Genomic DNA, 23,630 nt, shown 5'->3' on the forward strand with positions numbered 1-23,630 from the left:
GCATTAGATCTCAGTCATAACAAAAGAAATACATGAAAAATAGTGCTTAAAGTACAACCTAAGTGAACATATTTCTGAAGTAAATAGAAGAACCAGTACCCGCGACGGCGCCATCTTCAACTAGGATCACCTCCACATCAAAGGTCCTTCCCGAACTGTTCGTGGTCGACCCATCAAAAGAGAAGCCTGGTGAGAACCATTGGCTGTTCAGGTCAGGCTCCTCGTCTGAGTTGCATGGGTCATTGTTCATTTTTGGTTGTTGAGGAGGTGGTATGTAAGCCCATGTTGGAGGTGGCGACTTCAATTTCAGAAATATTTTTATTAAGAAAACTTAAACAAAACGTAATCAATTTAAAGTAATAAGTGGTACGTACTATGTGAACCAAAGACAGGACTGTAAGCGTCGCTCGAATACGCCTCTGTTAAAGCATATGGTGAATATGCTTGACACTCATAGGAAGTGGGAATTGACATAATACGATTAGGGACAAGGAAAGTAGGGAGCCGCCAACAAGTTTTTAAGGAACTTGTAAACCGTTCACATATCATAAAAAGACAACGACGATATGGGACAACGATAGGCAACAACGATTGACCCGTGAAGGTTACACCTTATAGACACCTAAAAATGTCTCCCCAAAACCAAACTCGATGATGAACAACTTTCACCGCCATTATTGGTCCGGTTGAGTATTTAATATTAGAGTGCTTAAATCCATATTTCCATTTCATAAAAACAACCTAAATCCTATCCCATTTCCTCAAACCATAACTTATTTTCCTCTTTTCGTGCCTTTAAACCCAAAATAATTTATTTCGTGTCCTTTAAAATATTTCATTTCATGTCTTTTTTATAAAACGGTTAGTCCAGTTTATTTCGATCTATTATCTGGGTTCAATGATTGAATAGTTGGATGGGTCTTTAAAAGAGCTTTTCAATGATATATTATAATCCCAAATTCGAGTTATAATGAATAAGTTATGGCCAAAATATTAAATTGAGCCCAAACCGAACCTAAGCCCACCTTACCTACGACCCAATGATCATGTGGAGGGTCCAAATTATTTAATACCATTCCTAAAAAAATTAGGATTAATTAGAAGCTTCTATCAGTTTCTAAAATTAAAGATCTTAATTATCCTTTTTGAAAAGATAAGATTAAAGAGTTTGAAATTGAATAAAACTTTTCTTTTTGAAAATCCTATTTCTATCCTAATTGAAAGACGTCCAAAGATAGTCATATATGATTTTCGTGACTCATATTTTTTTTATCCAAAATTTTATATGGTTAGATGGATCTTGAAATTATCTTTCCAATGATATATTATAATATCAATTCCGAGGTATAACGGAAAAGATATGAATAAAATGTCAAACTCTATCCAAAACTGACACCGTCTCACTATTTCGGCCATATCTTTTATTCTACAGAATATTTTAATTTGATTCAAATTGGGTTAGACAGTAACGTTCAAGAGATTTCAAACAATATCTTATTTATCTTATTTTAATTTCTGGATCAAAAGATATGATAAAAATAAAAACCGCAAAAGCTGCAATCTATCGAGTTTTATTCCGATTTAATTCGGATCTTATCTTGTTTTTTCAACCCTTCTTTTTTCTCTATAAATAGAGGTCATATCTCCCCTTTTTCAAGGATCAACAAGCTTGATCATCAAATAATTCTCTTCTCCCTCTTTAGCCTAAACACTACCCTCCCCATTTTTTCACTATTCCTTCCTTTAAGCACTCCAAGGAGTCCATATAATACTCAAAATTCTATACTTAATCCAAGGCGTGAAAGGTATAATTGACTGAGGGTTTGGACTAAATCAACTCTACTTTTTAATTTAATTGTTTTAATTTGATTTATATTTTAATTGAAGTTACTAACAGTTTATTCATGATGTAGCAATTTAAAGGAACTTGCGGAATGTGATTAATTAATTAATTTAATTACACTTATTTTATTTTAATATTGCTAGTATCATGATTAGGGTTATTTTATATTTGATTTTACTAACACTATTATTGTTAAATTTCATCCAATATTAATGTTTATTCTATTGTTATTATGATCACTATATTGCATGTTTAAAGTGAATATGTAATTGAAAATCACGCCTAAAAAAATAATTTGGACAACCGGTTTAGGTTCGTTTTTAATCTTGTTATTTAATTCAAGTGATCACAAATATTTTAGAATTATGTGTTGCATTAATATTTAACCAATTTAACCTAATAAAAGTTTGGAGCAAATTGAATCTTTGTTTGTATGCCTTTGAAATCGAAAGAATCCCTTTTCACTATAAGAATCCAGTAGAGGCCAATACGGGCGAATGTGACTCCATGACTCACTTTGTACTATCATCCCCGATCCTCCTTTCGTGGTTCCGAACCAAATGGAGTTAGTAATCTCATGGATTATGAATGGGGTGTAACCTTCACGGGTCAATCGTTGTTGCCTATCGTCGTCCCTTTATCGTGGTTGCCTTTTATGATCCGTGAACGGTTTACAAGTTCTTTAAAAACTTGTTGGCGGCTCCCTACTTTCCTTGTCCCTAATCGTATACGTCAATTCCCACTTCCTAAGAGTGCCAAGTATATTCACACATGCTTAACGTAGGCGCATTTCAAACGACGCCTACAATTTGGCGACTCCACCAGGGAGGATTCTTGGTTATTTATCGATTTTAGTGATCGGTATTTAATTGAGATGAGTGGATGAGACTTGAAAGATTCTTGAAAAATATTCCTGTGATTTAATTGGCATTGTCACATATGCATATGCATTTTAGCTTACCCATTTTGCCACAATAGTACATGTTCTACGTATGTGGCTAGCCCGGGGGATTTATGCTCTATCAACCTGAAAACGATCATGGCAATAAGGGTTCATCAGAGTTTTTAAATCAACCCAAACCATGGAGTCGAGTTCAATTTCAACACGAACTCGCGGAGCCGCCCGTTGGTATACACCCTCAAGGGAGGCTTCCTTGCTAATGCTTCCAAACTCTTAACCATGGTACCCTTTGACACCCAAAAACTTGATCACAGTCGAACATAGAACTTGACTTTAGGTTGCGAACTTCGTTGCATCATGCGTGACAATATGCTTATATGTGCATTTTTTTATTGACTTTTTTTAAATATTTTTTTTTCTCTTTTATCAAAACCTTTTTTTTTAGAGTTGAGTAATAGATTTTTTTTTTAAAATTGAGTTAACCCGGATTTTTATTCTCTTATCCTGCCCAAGAGTCAATTTGTTTTGGTCATAGCCAGAATTCTAGAAAGATTTACGTGTCGTGCCACATATGGATCTGTAGCCCCGAGTTTATCTTTGATTTAGAGTTAGTTTCGTCCCAATCAGAGTGACAGATCAAAAGTTATAATTTATATACTACAGCTTGTCTAGTTTAGTTGTCTTTTTAGCTTCAACTTTCTTTCTTTTAATTTTTTTTATATCTTTTAGTGTCAAGCTAGTCTTAGCCAAGTCCTTTAATCCGTGTCAATCGTATAACATAGGATTATAGATTTTTATTTTTATTTTTATTTATTTTTTATACCCATGAGTCATAACTCTTCTAAAATTCTAGTCCTCTTCCTAATTTCTTATGATCGATTTTTGTGCTAACCTTAACATGTGTTCTTTGTCTTTGATTGTTGTTGATATTATTTATGACTAATAATCGCCAATGGACCATTTTCACGTGGTAAATATCATAAACATTAAAATTGGACAAAATTAATTAAGTTAGTTTGTCTTTTAGTCTTTCGTGCTATTTGATCATTAGGTCTTTGTTTTTCACAACTTCCTCATGTCTAGCCATACGATCATACCAAGAGTCTTATAGCATCACTTAATCACTCACGAGTCAAGTATAGTCCACACACTTTCTTTATGTTCCGACTCGAGTCGTGCACCAGGTCGTTTATGATCGTATACTAGGTTCATGCACCCTTTTTTTTGTCATAATAAAAAAATGAGTGGAGTTTTCTCACCTGTTTTCAGTTGTCTATTTTTTCCTTCCTTTGCTATCTTGAGCAATGAGTCAATCAATTAAGTGAAATTTATTTTTATTCACAGTACTTTATCAAGGAGTAGGGGTTTCTACAGTTCGAGTCATTACTGCATCAACCTCTTAGAAGAGAACTTCACCATCTCCACATCACTCATCACCTTCAAACTACTTTCAATATGTCTCAATGGCCACTAAGGAAGATATTGAAAGCATTAACAAGTCCATTGAAACAATGTCTACCATGTTGCAAGCACTCACTACTAGAGTCAAAACAGTAGAGCAAAAACTGTTACTGCGGCTGCAATGGACAAGATCAAAGAGAAAATAGCAAGATTTATGAGGATTTCACTTATGTGGAACGGCTTTCCACACCTTTGGATGTGAAGGATGGATTCCTTGAAAAGTTCTCCACTGCTAATATTCCAAAGTTCAAGCCTACTGACAATCCAATATTCCATTTGAAGGTGTTCTTTACTACCATGGATCTTAAGGGATTGGACGTAACACTATTCCCTACAGTGTTACCTCTCTCCTTAGAACATGCTTGCCAACAATGGTTCTATTTCCTAGATGCCAAGCGTACTGCGACTTGGCAAGATGTCACCGAAAGTTTCATGAATTGTTGCAAGTGTAACATTCAAGCTAGAACTTCTGAACGTGAACTCTCTATTCTCAAATAGAAAGAGAATGAAGGATTCACCGCGTATCTGAACAGGTGGAGGGAAACAGCTGCACTCTTGGTAGATCCTCCCAAAGAAAAAGAGATGATTCGCCTCTTCGTCTAAAACTTGACTCACAAATACAAGCAACATCTCATATTTCTTCCTTTGAACACTTTTAAAGCTGTATATGACATTGCCATCAATATCAAGGATGATCTAATAGAGACTGCCAGTAGTAATAATAATAACACTTAGAAAAACAAGAAGAACGACCATCCTTCTTCTTCGTCTTCTAAGCACGAAAATACTACCAACAATATAAGCCAAGTTGATCTCAATGAAGTGTTAGCTCTTGATGCTCCATTGCCCAAGAAGAAAAGAACTTACACTTCTTTAGGAATGACTTATGATGCGACCTTTGATCGCCTTTACAGTTAAAACTTGATCACACCTATTGGGCCATTTCTAGAGCCAAAACCTGAACAAAGGAGTGCCAAACAGAATCCCAATGCCCATTGCAAGTACCATCAAGGAAGGGGCCACACTACAGAGCAATGTTGGAATTTGAAGGGTGTCATTCAAGACTTGGGGGATGCAATCAAACTTCATGTCCCTCCAGGCGGCAAGAAGTAATGAACACAAAGCACACATCAGATCCTTTGTGAAATATTTCATGATTTATTTTTATTTTTTTTTTATCATTCATCTCCATTCCCCCGTTCATGTCTAGCATAGGTTTTCCATTTCAAATTTTCATATGTTCCACGTGTTTCGTTCACCTTTATTCCATTAATAAAATGAGCAATTTCCTTTACATCACGATTATAGCATTTTTCATTCATTCATTCTAAAAAAAATCAATTACCGAACTAAACACAAGGTACACCAATGACTTGAGGCACCCCTGTTAACCGTTCAATCACATTCCATTTCTTCATTAACTACTTTGAGCCTCGTCTAACGTTTGGCCTTCATTTCTTTATTCCACATTCACTTAACCTTGGGATTGGAAGATGTGTAATTGTATAACATTCAAAAAGCAAGTAAAAAAAAAGCAGCAAAGCAACAATAAAACAATGTCTAAAGGAAAGTTTTGCAATGTCTTTGATTTGAACATGTCTCAAATTGTGTCTCTCTTCGAGTGCTTGGTACCGTGCCTGAGAAACATTAATGCTAAGTGAGTGATGCTCCGCATGATCTGAGATTGACTACATTGATTCAAAAGAATGAAAAAAAAAGAAATTCAAAACAAAAAATTATATATGAAAAATAAAACTTGCAAAATTCAAAATTTTCAAATTCACAATTACACGTTTTAGGGATTCTTTCGGGTCTTGAGCCTTTTACCCTTTTCTTCCTTAAACCATCAATTTAACAACATTACAACCCTTGAAAGATCTCTTTGAGGAGTACATACACTTGTGCAAAGTTCGGTTAGAGCGATGTTCGGCCTGATTCCAAACGGATACGTAGGCAACCTCATATTGTGGTGCGGCCACATTCATATGCATGATCGAGTCGAAGAATATCCAATGATTGATCCTATGACCCTATCCATCTAGAATTAGAATTGAAGGCTTGAACCCATATCATTTAGCCTACCTATCCTAAAGAGTCACCATCTCGAATCTTCTCACGTCTATTTCCCTCACCATAGCGATTGCAGCCTCACCTAGTATCACTTTCACACACGTCTTTCACACATACATAGCCATATCAGCTTTCCCTTAGGAACCCTTTTCATGAAATCTTGTTTCCCTACTGTGCATGCTTAATCATCTTTCAAGATAACATTCATTAGAAGAAACATTGTGTACTTGCTTAGCTTCCTGGCCTGAGCAATGTTCACTGTTTCACGCATCGCATAATGTGCTGAGAAACATTTATATATTTTTCAATCATACAAAGCATATCGTGCTTAGCTCCTTGACCTAAGCAACGTTCATTATGCAATAATCACTTCAACTATATACGTGCTTAGCTTCAAGACCTAAGTGACGTTCAAGATCATTTCTTTACACCGTATATGATGCTAGCTTCATGACCTAAGTTCATCATCTATCGTGTCACATGATGTAATTTTCCTTAGCCTCCGGGCCTAAGAACATTCATCATGCATAAATTATTTTCTAGACAAGCAATTTAACCATGCGATTCATTTCGTCTTGCTCAACGAAGAAGTTCAAAACTTTTTCCCTTTCTCATAACTTTTCTTTTGGGGAAATTAAAAAACATTTTAAAAATTTTCTCATCGAGGGAAGTTCGAAAATAAAACTTTTTTTTCACGTCTTTCTCGGGAGAGAGTCGGTACCCTCCACTTATCTCATGACAAAAATGACGAAAAATTTTTGCTTTTTCATTTTCGGTTGCTTGTGTTTGCACACGCACACACCATATACACACAACCACAAATTATACACATGTCATGTCATGTCATGTCAAGTCAAACATGGTCAAGTCAGTTGGTCAAGTCAATCATAGTCTATACGAGTCCCTTGGCAAATTTTATTTTGCAGGTCCCAATTACAACCCACGTTAGGGGAAAAACGAACCATCTACAGCCCACGTCCGGGGACAAGCGGACCATCTATAGCCCACGTCCAGGGACAAGCTGACCATCTATAACCCACGTCCGGGGACAAGCGGACCATTTACAGCCCACGTTCGGGGACAAGCGGACCATCTACATCCCACGTTCAGGGACAAGCGAACCATCTACAACCCATGTTCTGGGATAAGCAAACCATATACAGCCCACGTTCGGGGACAAGCGGACCATCTACAGCCCACGTTCAGGGACAATCGAACCACTATCATTTCATAGCGCAAGGTTCTCGATTCACAGACACTTGCAATCTTATAAGACAAGTTTTTCCTCAAGCATGAAAATTATTATCCGGTAGATTTCTTCAAGCATAGAAAGCTGCCAAAATCATATGTCAACTTTCCTCAAGCATGGAAAGTGTCATCCGGTGGGTTTCTTCAAGTATAGAAAGCTACCAAATTCATCTGTCGACTTTCCTAAGGCATGGAAAGTATTTCAACAAACGTCATCAGGTGGATTCCTTCAAGTATAGGAAGCTACCAAAATCATTTGTCAATGATATACTGGTGTCGGATAAGCATTCTATCCCTTTACTCTTTTATCTGTAGAACTAACATTTTTCTGCAGGTATCGGCGTATAAAGAGTGATTTAGGATCGCAGAACGTCTTAAATCATTCTCCGTCCTTATCGATTACTTTGACTATTAGTTTTTGAAACTTATGTTTCCACAAACTCAGTCAATGTGGGGGCTTCTTTAGACACCTAAAAATGTCTCCCAAAACCAAACCCGATGATGAACATCCTTTCACCGGCATTATTGGTCAGGTTGAGTATTTAATCTTAGAGTGCTTAAATCTACATCATGAATAAATTGTTAGTAACTTCAATAAAAAATATAAATCAACTAGAAATTAAATTAAATTAAATAAAAAGTAGAGTTGATTTGGTCCAAATCCTCAGTTATGTGTACCTTTCACGCCTTGGTTTAAGGACAGAACTACAGGTTAAGTACGGTCTCCTTGGAGAGCTTAAGGGAAGAATGGTGTAATTAGGAATATAATTTTAAGGCTAAGAATATGGGAGAAAGAGAGGAGAATGATTTTTTTTTGTAAAAAAGAGAAAAAGAGAAGGATTTGACTCCCCGAACTACAGAAATAAGGGTCTTATTTATAGGGAAAAGGAGCAGAGAGGACATACGGAACCCTAAAAATATAAAAACCCTAAAACTTAACACCGCGACACGGTAGAGAACAACGTGACACGGTGCCAGACACCGTCTTACGGCGGAAGGCACCGTCAGACGGGGCACTGTCTCTTGGCACGGTGGAGAACAGTGCGACGAGGGAAATATTTGAGCAACGGGAAGTGAAAACGCGTGAAGGGTTTACGCGGAAAAGACACGAGAAAATTCCGTGATACGGCACACGTACCGTGACACGACAGTGTCCAATGTGGCACAGTACAGTACACCATGTCACGGTATGGGAAAACGCAGAAATTACACGGAAAAAGCACCGTGACACGGTGTTTAGTACCGTGTCACGACACCAGGTACCGTGCCACGGTGGAATTTGACTTGAAAAAGCTTTGAAAATAGCACCGTGACACGATGTTAAGTACCATGACACGGTGCCAGACATCGTTAGACGGGGCGCACACCCGTGACACGGTGCTTTTGCATTGGGCGTGGTGATTCCAGTTTTTTACCCGTTTTAAAAATCATCATTAGTTTTTATCTGTAGCATTCGAATCAGGTCAAAATGATTTGTAGATTTTAAGATATGGCTGTTTTAAGGGAAGGGTGTTGGTTTCGGGCCGAGTTCAGTGTTTTGCTCATATCTTTTTCGTTATAGCTCGGAATCGGGCTTATGATATATGGTTGGAAAGCTTATTTCAATGCATATCCAACAAAATAATAATTAGATCAAAATTATAAGACCAAAAAATAAATTTCTCTCAGTTTTGCGATGTGGACATAAAAAGTGGATAACAAGTTATGGTTTAGGGAAATGACCTAGGAAATGGATTGGTTTATTAATTGTATAGAACATGGATTTAAGAACTCCAAACATTAAATACTCAACCCAACCAATAATGGTGGTGAAAAGTGTTCATCATCGGCTGTGGTTTTGGGGATACATTTTTAAGTGTCTATAGAAGCCCCCACTTTTACTGAGTTTGTAGAAACGTTAGTTTCGAAAACGATAGTCAAAGTAGTCGATAGGGAGGGAAAATGATTTATGACGTTCTGCGATCCTAAATCACTCTGTATACACTGATACCTGCAGAAAAATGTTAGTTCCACAGATAAAAGAGTAAAGGAATATAATGCTTATCTGACACCAGTGTATCGGTGACAAATGAGTTTGGTAGCTTCCTATGCTTGAAGGAATTGACCGAATGAAGTTTTGTTGAAATACTTTCCATGCCTGAGGAAAGTTGGCTGATGAGTTTGGTAGCTTTCTAAGCCTGAAGAAACCTATAGGATGATACTTTCCAAGCTTGAGGAAAGTCGAAATATGAATTAGGTGTTTTTCTATGCTTGAAGAAACCCACCGATACTAATTTCCATGCTTGAGTAAAACCGACAAAGGAATTTGGCGGTTTTTTATGCATGAAGAAACCCACCGATAATAATTTCCATGCTTGAGGAAAGTCGAAAGATGATGAGATTGCAAGTCTCTGTGTATCGAGAACTTGGCGTCGTGAAATAATGGTGGTTCGATTGTCCTTGAACGTGATGGTGGTTCGATTGTCCTTGAACGTGGGCTGTAATTGGTTCGCTTGTAGATGGTCCGCTTGTCCCCAGACGTGGGCTATAGATGGTTCGCTTGTCCCCGAACGTGGGCTGTAGATGGTCCGCTTGTCCCCGGACGTGGGCTGTAGATGGCCCGCTTGTCCCCGGACGTGGGCTGTAGATGGTTCGCTTGTCCCCGAACGTGGGCTGTAAATGGTTCGCTTGTCCCCGAACGTGGGCTGTAGATAGTCCGCTTGTCCTCGGACGTGGGCTGTGGATGGTCCGATTATCCCCGGACGTGGGCTCTAATTGAGACTTGCAAAATAAAATTTGCGAAGGGACTCGTATAGACTATGATTGACTTGACCAACTGACTTGACCAAGTTTGACTTGACACTACATGACATGAGTATGACTTGTGATTGTGTGTGTTTAGTTTGAGTGTGTGTGCACTGACACAAGCAATTGAAAATGCAAAAGCAAAAAAAAATTCCGTCATTTTTGTCGTGAGATGTTTTCATGAGATGAGTGGAGGGTAATGACTCCCTCCCGAGAAATACGAGAAAAAAAAGTTTTATTTTCGAACTTCCCTCGATGAGAAAATTTTAAAAACGTTTTTTAATTTCCCCAAAAGAAAAGTTATGAGAAAGGGAAAAAGTTTTGAACTTCTTCGTTGAGCGAGACGAAATGAATTGCATGAATTAAATTGCTTGTCTTGAAAATAACGTATGCATGATGCATGTTCTTATGCCAGGAGGCTAAGGACAATTACATCATGTGACACGACAGAAGAATGAACTTAGGTCAAGGAGCTAAGCATCATATATGGTGTAAAGAAATGATCTTGAACGTCACTTAGGTCTTGAAGCTAAGCACATATATAGATGAAGTAATTATTGCATAATGAACGTTGCTTAGGTCAAGGAGCTAAGAACGATATGCTTTGTATGATTACAAATCATTGATATATAAATGTTGCTCAACACATTATGCGATGCAATAAACAATGTACATTGCTCAGGTCTGGAAGCTAAGAAAGTATACAATGTTTCTTTAAATGAATGTTGTCTTGAAAGATGATGAAGCATGCACAGTGTTGAAACAAGATTTCATGAAATAGGGTTCTTAGAGGGAAGGATGATATGGATATGAATGTGTGAGTAAAGGCCATGTTTGGTAATGGCTTTTTAATGGCTTTTTGGTTAACTTTTAGCTTTTGGCTTTTTTAGGTGGTCAAACAACCAAAAAATGTTTTTGGTAATTGGCTTTTTAGTCAGCGAAAAAGCTGGATTTTAAGCCAAAATGAAAAAGCTGCTCTGAGTAGCTTTTTTGTTGGCTTTTGGCTTGTTGGCCCACAAATTATCTAATAAACAGCCAACAACCAACAATTAATTTACCAAACACTTTTATAAACAGCCACCTTAAACAACCAATTTCAAAAGCCATTATAAACAGCCAAACATTCCAGCTAGTCAAACAAGCCAAGTAAACCAGCCAACAACCATTTGCCAAACAAGGCTAAAGTGTGTTAATGTGATACTAACGTTGGCTGCAAGGGTTATGGTGATGGAAATATATGTGAGAAGAGTCAAAGATGGATAGGGGTAAGCATTGGATATTCTTTTACTCGATCAAGCATGGATATGAATATAAATGTGAATATGAATGTGGCCGCACCTCGATGTGAGGTTGCCTACGTATCCGTTAGGAATTAGGCCAACGTAGCTCTAGCCGAACTTTGCACAAGTGTATGTACACCTCAAAGAGGTCATTCAAGGGTTGTAATATGGTTAAGTTTGAGGTTTAAAGAAGAAAAGGGTACAAGGATCAAGACCCGAGAGAATCCCCAAGATGTGTAATTGTGAATTTGAAAATTTGGAATTTTGCAAGTTTATTTATTTATTTTTATTTTGCTTTTCGTTTATTTATTTTTATTTATTTTTTATTTTTTTAAATCTATGTAGGCAATCTCAGATCATGTGGTCCATCACTCACTTAGCATTCATGTTTCTCAGGCACGGTACCAAGCACTCGATGAGACACGCAATTTGAGACGTGTTCATATCAAAGACATTGGAACACTTGCCTTTAGACATTGTTTTATTGTTGTTTTGCTTTTTTTTTTACTTGCTTTTTGAATACTATTACACATCTTCCAATTCCAGGGTTAAGTGAATGTGGGTTGAAGAAATGAAGGCCAAACGTTAAACGAGGCTCAAAGTGGTTGATGAAGAAATGGAATGTGATTGAGCGGTTAACAGGGAATGACAAGGTTGCAAAGGTACCTCAAGTCATTCGTGTACCTTGTGTTTAGTTCGGTAATTAATCTTTTGTTTTTTTAGAATGAGTGAATGAAAAAAGCTATGATCGAGATGTAAAGAAAATTGTTCATTTTATTAATGGAATAAAGTTGAACGAAACACATGGAACATATAAAAATTTGAAATGGAAAACCTATGCTAGACATGAATGAGGGAATGGAGATGAATGATAAAAAAAAAAGAAATTATGAAATCTTGCACAAAGGATCTGTTGTGCTCCTTGTCTTCATTACTTCTTGCCGCCTTAAAGGACATGAAGTTTTTTGCATCCACCAAGTCTTGAATGACGTCCTTCAAATTCCAACATTGCTCCGTAGTGTGGCCCCTTCCTTGATGGTACTTGCAATGGGCATTGGGATTCCGTTTGGCGCTCCTTTCTTCAGGTTTTGGCTCTGGAAATGGCCCAATAGGTGTGATCAAGCCTTGAATGTAAAGGCGATCAAAGGCCGCATCATAAGTCATTCGTACAGAAGTGTAAGTTCTTTTCTTCTTGGGCAATGGAGCATCAAGAGCTAAAACTTAATTGAGATCAACTTGGCTTATATTGTTGGTAGTATTTTCGTGCTTAGAAGACGAAGAAGAAGGATGGTCGTTCTTCTTGTTTTTCCAAGTGTTATTATTATTACTACCGGCTGTCTCTATTAGATCATCCTCGATATTGATGCTAATGTCATATACAGCTTCAAAAGTGTTAAAAGGAAGAAATTTGAGATGTTGCTTGTACTTGTGACTCTAATTTTGGATGAAGAGGCGAATCATTTCTTTTTCTATGGGAGGATCTACCAAGAGTGCAGCTGTTTCCCTCAACCCGTTCAGATAAGCGGTAAAGCCTTCATTCTCTTTCTGTTTGAGAATTGAGAGTTCACGTTTTGAAGTTCTAGCTTGATGTTACACTTGTAGCGATTCATGAAACTTTCGGTGACATCTTGCCAAGTCGCAGTACGCTTGACATCTAGGGGATAAAACCATTGTTGGCAGCATGTTCTAAGGAGAGAGGGAACACCGTAGGGAAGAGTGTTACGTCCAATCCCTTAAGAGCCATGGTAGTAGAGAACGCCTTCAAATGGAATATTGGATTTTCAGTAGGCTTGAACTTTGGAATATTAGCAGTGCAGAACTTTTCAGGGAGTCTGTCCTTCACATCCAAAGGAGTGGGAGGTCGTTTAACATTGGTGAAATCCTCATAAATATTGCTCATTTGCTCTTTGATCTTTTCCATTGCAGCCGCTATAACATTGTTTTGCTCTACTGTGTTGACTCTGGTAGTGAGTGCTTGCAACATGGTAGACATTGTTTCAATGGACTTGGTAATGCTCTCTAATCTTTCTTAGTGGCCATTAGGACAAACTGAAAGTAGTTTGAAGGTGTCGAGTAATGTGGAGATGGTGATATTCAACTTAAAGCCTAAGAGGTTAATGTAGTAATGACTCATACCGTACCAATCTACCCCTGCTCCTTGACCAAGTAATGTGAAATGAAATAAATTCACTTAATTGTTTGACTCATTGCTCAAGATAGAAAGGAAGGAAAAAAAGACATTTGAAAACAGGTGAGAAAACTCCACTCATTTTTTTTATTATGATGAAAATGGGGGTGCATGAACCTAGTATACGATCATAATTGACATGGTGCACGACTCAAGTCGGAACATAAAGAAAGTTTGTGGACTATACTTGCCTCCTGAGTGATTAAGTGATGTTAAAAGACTCGTAGTATGATCGTATGGCTAGACATGTGAACAGTAACCAAAATGATTGACGTGAGGACCAAATTAACATGGAAGATTAAAAAAAAGCTGACTGGACTTATTTCCTAGGAACCGTGACACGGTACAAGCTGCCGTGACACGGTGATCATTTCCAGTTTTTTTTTTTCTTTTTTTTTTTGCTGGAATTCCACCGTGCCACGGCAAACATTCCCGCGGCGCGGTGGATGCTGACGTGGCACAACTTTTTTTTTGCTGGAAATCCACCGTGTCACGGTGAAAATTGCCGTGACACGGTAAACATTCCAGCAGTATGGTGGATGCTGATGTGGCACAACAATTTTTTTTTTTATTTTAGTTTGCTCTAATTACTAAGTGAGTACGGTCCATCGGCAATCATTAGTCATTTAATAATCCACCATAGAAAAAGAAAGATCGTTAAGGTTAGGATCAAAACGACCACATAAAACATGTAGGCACAGTGATGCAAAGAATAGTTCGCAACCTAAGGTCAAGTTCTATGTTCGAGTATGGTCAGGTTTATTTGGTGTCAAAAAGGGTAACATGGTTAAGAGTTTTGACGCATTAGCAAGACAGCCTCCCTTGAGGGAGTATGCCAACGGGCAGCAACGCGAATTCGTGATGAAATCAAACTCGACTCCATGGTTTGGGTGGATTTAATAACTCGGAGGAACCCTTATTGCCATGAGCGTTTTTGGGCTGATAGAGCTTAAATCCCCCTGGGCTAAGACGTATGTAGAACACACACGTTTTTTTAGAAAAATCGAAGGAAGTTAATTGTGATAAGAGATAATAAGCCACCGGACATATTTAAGAACCACCGTGAGACGGTAGAGAGCATCGTGTCACGATGCTGCCCACCGCGTGATGGTGAAATGCAACGTGACACGGCAGAATCTGCCATGGCGTGGCAGTCAAAAAATCTAACTGGTGCCATATTTTCCTTCGTATGCAATCAAGTTATTCAATTTTTCCTGCAGGATAGACCTAAATGCGACTTTAAAACATCTATGCTTATACAAAATTGCCAAATCAATCACAGGAATATTTTCAAGAATCTTTCAAGCCTCATCAACTCATCTTCATTAAATATCGATCACTCAAATCGATAAATAACCAAGAATCCTCCCTAGTGGAGTCGCCAAATTGTAGGCGTCGCTCGAAGTGCGCCTACGTTAAAGCATGTGGTGAATATGTTTGGCACTCATAGGAAGTGGGAATTGACATAATACGAATAGGGACAAGAAAAGTAGGGAGCCGCCAACAAGTTTTTAAGGAACATGTAAACCGTTCACGGATCATAAAAAGGAAACCACGATAAGGGACAACGATAGGCAACAACGATTGACCCGTGAAGGTTACACCCCGTTCATAATCCATTAGATTACTAACTCCATATGGTTTTGAACCACAAAAGGAGGATCGGAGATGATGGTACGAAGTGAGTCTGGGAGTCACATTCGCTCGTATTGGCCTCTACTCGATTCTTATAGTGAAAAATGATTCCTGCGATCTCAAAGGCATACAAACAAAATATTCAGTTCCCTTTAAACTATCATTAAGTTAAATTTGTTGAATATTAATGCAACATATAATTCTATAATATTTGTGATCACTTGATTAAACAATAAGATTAAAAAGGATCCTAAACCGGTTGTCCAAATTTTCTTATTTGGCGTGATTTTCAATTACATTTTCCCTTTAACATGCAACATGGTGATCAATAATATAATAAAATAAACATTAATATTGGAAGCAAAAACAATAACAGCGTTAGTCAAATCGAATAATAAATAAACCGAATAAAGATACTTGCAATTTAAAAACAAAATAAGTAATTAAATTAATTAATTACTCACATTCCGCACGTTCCTTTAAATTGCTACATCATGAATAAATTGTTAATAACTTCAATAAAAAATTTAAATCAAATAGAAATTAAATTAAATTAAATAAAAAGTAGAGTTGATTTGGTCCAAACCCTCAGTTATATGTACCTTAGCTTACACGCCTTGGTTTAAGGACGGAACCTCGGGTTAAGTATGGTCTCCTTGGAGTTCTTAAGGGGAGAATGGTGTAATTAGGAATATAGGTTTAAGGCTTAGACTATGGGAGAAAGAGAAGAGAATGATTTTTGGTGTAAAAAAGAGAAAGAGAGATGGATTTGATGCCCCGAACTGCAGAAATGAGGGTCTTATTTATAGGGAAATGAGCGAAGGGAACACACGGATCCCTAAAAAGATAAAAACCCTAAAACTTAACACCGTGACACGATAGTGTCCGATGTGGCACGGTACAGTACACCGTGTCACGATATGGGAAAACGCGGAAATTACACGGAAAAAGCACCGTGACACGGTGTTCAGTACCGTGTCACGGCACCAGGTACCGTGTCACGGCAACAGGCACAGTGCCACGTTGAATTTGACGCGAAAAAGCTTTGAAAATAGCACCGTGACACGATGTTAAGTACTGTGACACGGTGCAAGGCATCGTTGTAGGGAATATTTAAAGCATTACCCTAGCTTGAACCCCAATGTGATCATACACTTAAATACGGTGGCGTCCAAAGGGGAAGAAGATAGAGTATAAGAGTCGCCAACAAACTTTAGGAACTTGTAAACCGTTCACGAGGTGAAGGTTACACCCCTTAACGATCCATGATATCGTCAACTCCAACAGGTCTGGAACCATTACTGGTAGTTCAGGGATGAAGGTACAAATCCAACCTAAAAGAGATTGAACCTGCCCTAATAGTAGGCCTCTACTTTATTCTGATCGTATTCATGTGCGCTTTCTGACTAACATGCAATCAACAGGTTAACCCTAAACCTGTTTAATCTGTGTTGGTTGAATATTAATTCACAAATAAATCTATTGAGATCGTCAACTCCAATAGGTCTGGAACCATGACTGGTAGTTCAGGGATAAAGGTACAAATCCAACCTAAAAGAGATTGAACCTTCCCTAATAACAGGCCTCTACTTTATTCTGATCGTATTCATGTGTGCTTTCTGACTAACATGCAATCAACAGGTTAACCCTAAACCTGTTTAATCTATGTTGGTTGAATATTAATGCACAAATAAATCTATTATTGGCGATCACTTGAATTATAATCATATTAACCCTAAACAAGATTATTAATTATCTTATTAATTATGATTACAAGTACCAATTCCCTTTAAACATGCATAAAAGACGTAATCATAATAATAATAATAATTAAAAAAATTAATATTAATAATCTTGTTAAAGCATAATAATAGCAAGATCCTAGGCATGATACTAACAAGATTAATAACAAACCGTAGCATGTCACTAAACAATATAGAAATCAAAGCTTTAACCCTAACATGATTCTAACATGAATATATAGGAAAGAAAAGGAAGCATCGCTGGAATCACAATTGCTATAAGCAAATCACCCTAAATATCATACTAAGAAAAGCATCCTAACATGATACTAGGAATGAAAATAACCACCTAAACATGATTTCTATATCATAATATCAATAAAATCAATTAAAGCACTTACTTGGATGCCTCGTATCTCTTTCTAATAACAAAGTACACACGTTAGTAACTTCAAAGAAGATAATAATCAAACAATTAAATTAAATAATTTAAATAGAGATTTGGGACCGAACCCTCAGAAATTAAAACCTTTCACGTCTAGGGCGAAGGAAACTTCGAACAATACTAGGTGTTTCTTGGTCTTGTGAATGCGGAATTTTGTATGCAAAAGGGCTGGTTTAGAAAAGAGAGAGAATAAGCTTTATCTTAGAGAGAGAAGAGAATTAGAAAACTAGAGAGTTGATGATTAAAAACAAAGGTTTTAGGAAGCTATTTATAGAGAAAATCAGTCAAATGGATAGAAAAACAAATCAGAGTTTCGACGAGAATAAAACAGGTTAGCGCCAGACGCTAAACATTAGCGCCAGGCGCTAAGTCTAGCGTCAGGTGCTAAGGCTAGCGGCAGGCGCCAAAGCATTAGCGCCAGGCGCTAATACCTGTCGTCACGCGTTTTCTTAATTCTGATAAAATTTAGCCGTACAGAAGGGAAAAATTGTATTTTCCTTACAAACACTCTTTTATTTTTGTAAAAACTCTAAAAAGTCAACGAAAGTAAATTTATCAATGCTAATTGAATTAGGAACGACAAGAACCTTCTAGAAGAATCTAGAAGACTAAAATCAATTCTAATTGCATTAGGAATGATAAATCCATATTAGGCCCTCCTCTAGATCATTAGGCCGCATATAAGTATCAAACCGGGCCTAGTTTAGTAATTTGGCCATATCTCCTCATTATCTATCCGAATTGGGCTTATAATATATCGTTAGAAAGCTCTTTTCAAGCCCCATCCAATTACACCATTATTGGACTCTTTCTATGGACCAAACCAAACTGGATTGGCTGTTATCTTAAAATAGGTTTTCAAAAACAAAGAGAAGAGAAAAGAAATTTAAACTATCTGCAACACTAGACTTTCCACATTATCACTTCATTCGATTATAATTCGACACAAAAGGTACTCATCACCGAGTTTGGTTTTGGGGAGACACAAATGGGTGTCTACAGAAACCTCCACTTTGACTGAGTTTGGAGAAACGCGAGTTTCAAAAACAAAAGTCAAAGTATTGATAGGGACGGAGAATGATTCTGAACGTTCTGCCATCCTAAATCATTCTTGTAACGCCGATACCTGAAAAACTTGCGTTAGTTAAACAGATAAAAGAGTTAAGAAACACGTATCTTGCATAGTCGAGCACACGTCTCTGAAAAGTAACATTCTTGCTGCATTTGTTGTTGTGATAACCTTCCACAAGCTAGGGAACGCCATCTCGCTGTTTGTTTTGACGACCTCCTGCAAGCTAGAGAATGCCGCCTGAAGACTACTTCGCTTGAAAATGCCTCCAGTTCTGCCATGATACACTTCTGCAAGCTAGAGAACCCCATCAAAGATTGCTTCGCTTGAAACCACCTTCTAGCACTTTGTGACCATCTTCCGCAAGCCAGGCAACACTATCGAAGACAACTTCGCTTGAATTCACCTCCACTTGTTTGTGACAACTCGCCGCAAGCTAGGGAACGCTGCCAAAGATATCCTCGCCTGAAGCTATCCTCATTTGTTGCGATAATATTCCAAGGAAAATTACCGAAGACCAACGCTTGTCGATCTTTAAAAGCTCGTTGAACTTTGCTTCTGCTATGCTAGTAAGTCGGCGCTTTTATTGCTTATGAACATGTATGTCGGTGCCTCCTGAATTATGAACCAGTATGTCGGTGCCTTTGCTGTATAAACCATTGTGTCGACGCTTTGCGATAAGCCAATGCTTAGGTGCTTTTAAGCTAAGTGAGACGATCATTCATAAGGTTGATCACTTTATGCAATTATAATCAAGCTGATTACTTAAATCATGTCAAATTTCTTAGAGGGGCTAACTGGCGTACCAAGGAACCAAAAATATTGTAAGGGGTCGAAATAACCGCACTGAGTGGCTGAGCCTTCTGTCCCCGCTAAAATTCTGCTGGCGCCACATATTTGGCTCTAGCGCCAGGCGCTAGAACTAGCGCCAGGCGCTACACCTTATTTTATGGCTCCAAAGTCTGTCGTTTGGCGCTAGAGTCGGGATTTTCGCTGCTGCTGCTCATTTTTGCTCGAGAAATCGCCGGTAAAACTCAATTCACTCGTTCTTGCTCGTTTCTCAACCGAATTCGCTCAAATTTTTTGCAAATCAAAGCTTATTTCATCCATTTTCCCGATCTATGTAAGTTTTCTCCAAACTCACTCCGGTTTTAATGAATTTTGCACATGTTTGTTCACTAATTTCTTGAAAATTCGAAACTTAAATTGCTTAATTCACTTTGTTTGTTAAATTTTATGCCATGAAATTGCTTGATTATGTTTATGTATTTCCTTGGGAGTAATTTGAGACTTGTTTGACTGAATTTGGTGAAGAAACGAACAAATCACCATTGTTGGACCTCTTAAGGTCGGGAAAACAATGTAGCTTGTTCTTGGTGTTCTTACTTGCAATATAATTCTTGTCCAATTTGTCACAATAATTACCATAGTATTGCAAGAAATTGTTTGGACGCTTGAAAAATGTCGTGTATGCTCAATTTGAAGTTATGCTCTGTTTTAGTACTACGTGCTCTGTTTTATTGCGAACATAGTATCATGCGGCTAGGCAAATCTTAGATACTTTAGAACCTTAATTTATGGTGATTTTGCACAATGTAGCATGGCTAGACAGCGAGGTTTGGGTTCAAGGTCCCAAGACACGCGATGGGAGCTGACAAGGTAAAGCCGTATCCCCTAATCAAAAGTAAATACCTAAGTCCTCTAACTAAAGTAGATAGCGAAATAGGGTCGAACTCCACAGGGAAACAAGTCTTTTTACTCCTAATTAATTATTATAATCTAAATTATCTAAGTAACCAATATTTTTGGGAATAAATTCTATACTACGAAGAAGTTTAGGGAGAAAACAGTAATAAGAAGGCCTAGGGTCACAAGTTCACCTATAATTTATATTCTGGAATAAAACATAATAATTAATAATTAACATTGCACAAATAACATGATTAACAGGCTCTTGCAATTTATTAATCAACATAGATCTAACAGGCTCTCGCAATTTACTAGATCTAAGTTCCTTTTAAAAAATAGCCTTTAATATTAAATTAACATCTGCTCGATTCATCAATTCAATATTGCTAAACATTCACAATCAAATTACATCTGCTCGATTTATAATCTAATTGCAAAGAATTAAAACAATTCAATAAGAAATTATCATGCAATACCAATAATCAGTAATAACAAATTATCCCTTCATATTAATTATGGATCCCCATAAACCCTAGAATTAAACTACTCACACATAATATAAACTAAACTAATCAAAGCAATAGAGCAAGACATGATTAAAGGAATGAAAATAAACAACTAAGATTAAGAGAAGAGAAATCGTTACCAAAATAAATTTGGAATTAATGGAAGTAATTAAGAACAAAAGTTGAGAGAGAATTTAAGAGAGAGAAATATCCTAAGTAGAGAGAGAAAAGCTAAAAAAGAAGGTAATCCAAAATTTCGTACATAATTCATACTTAAACATTCCTCAAAACAAAAATTAAAACTAATCTAATCAGGTCTGAGAAAAACACGCGCCCGATTGGGCGCGCCTTTTTTCCTTGCGCCTTTTCTCAGTAGCGACGCCCGATCGAGCTAGATGCTCGCACGATCGGGCGCGCCTTAGGCCACGCACCAACATTGCACGCCGCGCCCGATTATGCTAGCTTGCCCGATCGGGCCCTTGCTTCTCATTGAGTCTTGGACTCTGATTGGGCTTGATTCCTCGGCCTAATCCGGATTTCCTCTTTGGGTCTTGAATACTCGGTCCAAATACCTCTGTATCCCGATTACCGAGCCCTTCATCACCGGCTCGATGACTCTAACCGGCCTTGGGCTTCAAAGATGGTCGTGCTCTTCTAATTTCCGTAGTCACTCCAAAGGTGCAATTTCCTACAAAACTCAACAAAGACTACGAAAACACTAGAAAACACCAATTAGTAATAAAAGTGGTTCGAAAAAGCCAAAAACACTACTAATTATGACCAAGGGACAGGGGTAAATTACTATATAAAATGGACATATCTAACTCCCCCAAGCTAAACCTTTGCTTGTCCCTAAGCAAAGAGCTCTTCAATGAACATATAAAACATGCCTCACCCCAATAATCAAATCAAGCACGAACGATTCAAGTCAAATCTAATGAACAAGCTTTAACATCAATCAATCTTATTCATCTAATCACCCTTCCTCCCCAACAATTGTCAAATAGAGCATACCACAAGAGCATATAGAATTCAAGACTAGTGCTCACACACTATACTCTCATTTATGTGGCGAGTAAAAGATGTACTCGATCGCTCTCCAACCAACCCCTTTACTTGTGAACAATGCCCACCCATCTCACACTCTCATGTGTTTAAGACAATAAACGCTCAACCTACTAGTCGACTCGAAATATGTCAAATCATAACTTGCATTGATAACAACACTTTCACACTTACACAACTCTATGCACAAGGTCGGAAGGTCTTTAAAGCTTGTAATGTAAGGCTAGGGTAAAGGGTAGGATAAATCTGGGAATATGTGAGAGAAAAGCTATGCATTAAGGGAGCCAAATCCTAACAAACCCATGATCAAAATAAATGATGATCATACATCTCCATCAACATAACTAACTCCAACAAGAATCCACCATATACAACTCCAAAAAATATAAAAAAAACCCACTACTTACAAAATTCACTCATAAAAATATGATAATGTAGAACTTGAGTGAAATACAAACTTTAAACTCATTCTCTTTTTTTTTCTTTTCAAACTTGAATTTTTTTCTTTTAAAATTTTTTGTATTTTTTTTTCTTCTTGAACAACCTTCAAATAGAACATTTGAGCATTAAAAGTTTTTCCTTTTTCTCTTTTTTTCTTTTTAACTCATATTGGAAATTTCAACTTTGTAACACAACATATCAATATTTTCCAATCATAAAATCAAAGAACAATCACTCTTCTTTTATTCCCACATTGTGCAAATAATGTGCACACCACAACTCTTTCACCTCACCCACTAATAGCTCCCCCAAGCCAAGCTTGGGACTAGTAACCAATGGGGCTCATATAGGCTTGTAATGTGGCTAAATAAACAATAAAAGGGCACAAGCAACAACATGGGTGACAAGAAGGGAACAAATGTATCTAAATACTCTGAAGGCTACCTAAAAGAATGAACGCCTTCGTCCTCCTCATGTGCATAATAATAGGTCATGAAACACTACTCATAGTTTCAATCCAATACTCAAATTCATTGACATACCAAGAACTATGGAACTATCACAAATTCCAAACCAAATCAACTAGTCAAGCACTATATTCACAAATAGTTGGCAAAATTGACGCATGTTTAGGAATCCAAACAATTAAACTTTAAATCATGACCAACAAATCCACAATTCTCATTATCAATAACCAAGAATCAAAACAAATTTTCTCAAGTAAGGGGTACATGGAAGCATGATTTACAATTCATTTGAACGTGTTTTTGGATTTTTTTATTTTTCAATTTTTTTGTGTTTTTCTCATACGGGAAAGCAAATAGAAACTACACTAAAAAGTAGAAAAAAAAAACTATACTATAAAGCAAATAAAAAGAGAAAAGGAAGAGAATTACCAAGGGAAAGATCACCCCCCCAAGACAAGTCAAGCAATGCCGTCATTGACTTGGGAGTGTAGCCTATTCCTCATCCTCGTCCATTCTCGAATAGCCCCCTCCATGGCTAGAACCGGCTCCTCCATGGCTTGAACCACCTGCAAAGTAGTTAGGATCCACATTCCCCCAAGCCCGCCAAAAGGAACATCGGTCCCATAACCATGGACCGATGAGTAGTCCACATAGGTACCGTAGGCACTTGGGTCCGTGTATCCTCCTTGAGGATATTGGAACCAATCAGGAACAAGTGAATCGGGGGGAATAGCCCCCCGACGTGCATAATCATCGTACACTAGGTACAAACCCTCCCCGACGTTCCTCTCCACAT

This window comes from Chenopodium quinoa, unplaced genomic scaffold (genome assembly GCF_001683475.1).
Source record: "Chenopodium quinoa cultivar QQ74 unplaced genomic scaffold, ASM168347v1, whole genome shotgun sequence".
NCBI lineage: Eukaryota > Viridiplantae > Streptophyta > Magnoliopsida > Caryophyllales > Amaranthaceae > Chenopodium > Chenopodium quinoa.